Raw genomic sequence first — 1,160 nt, forward strand, 5'->3', positions numbered from 1 at the left:
CAGGTCATTCATATCTACAAGAGTGTCCAGATAGGTTATTCGAATGGGCGTAACTACTCGTAATGTCTTATCAGCTTGTGAGAGGGGGTTATTCATGTGTTTGTAACACTTTATAAATAGAAAGCTATGAAAGATATATAGAGCGTTATTTTCATCATCGGTTTACACACTCCCGCAGTATTCATGGCGAAAACACACGTTTCCCGGGGGGGCCCGCTGTACACCAACAGTACACATTTGAGTGACCCCGGCGGCCTGTCCGGCACGTCCGACGTAATCAGTTGCCGATAAGATACGCTTCTGGGCACAGACGCAGGATAAGAGTTAAAGGATGACTTTCAGTAACTATAGCGACCACTCCAACAAACACATTAAAGAAAAGGAGAGACCTAACCCTAACCCTAGAACCCAAACCCTAAGCCTAACCCTACCCCAAACCGAATCCTAAACCTATACCCTAACTACCCTATTCCAAACCCTACCCTATCCCCTACCCCTCTGTTCTACTCTGTCTCATAGTGGTCGCTCGTTATGGAAGTCCTCCTGTATTAAAGATACAGAGGTAAATGTACAAGAGGCTTCTTTTAAATATTGCCTTAGATTTTGTAGTTTTAGCCTACCCTTCACCTCTGTCAGAGTGCAAAAATTAGCTAACAAATCCTTTGTCCATCTTGCTCCAGTTTGGAACTCTTGTCCACAACCCCTGAGACACACAGAACTTCAGAGTCTATTATTAGGAATCATGATATAATTTAAAGACACATTTTGATTTAATGAAATCTTTTCAGAACCATTATTGAGCTAATTTTATAACTTTATTAAAGCTTATTTTTAGTTACAGTTGCCACCACTTTATGGTCAAAGTCAATACATAATGTAAGGGATGTCAGTGTTTCTGATTTATGGCCATCATGTTTCTGTTTCTCATTCTGTCTGTCGCTGTGTTTCTGTCGTGTGGAAACAGGTTCTGGCCCTTTTCTCAACAGCACAGAACTTGTTTATATGGTGGACGGGTAATTCATTTTCTAATATTACCACTCAGAAACCCCTCTATGTTGTGTTGTGTCATCATCATCATCATCATCATCCAGTGCCAGATCTGCGACAGACATCGGCGATCATGATTTTCCATTCATTCCTTTGCTCGGATGCTCTCAGAA

This window comes from Aplysia californica, unplaced genomic scaffold (assembly GCF_000002075.1).
Source record: "Aplysia californica isolate F4 #8 unplaced genomic scaffold, AplCal3.0 scaffold00574, whole genome shotgun sequence".
Classification (NCBI taxonomy): Eukaryota; Metazoa; Mollusca; class Gastropoda; order Aplysiida; family Aplysiidae; genus Aplysia; species Aplysia californica.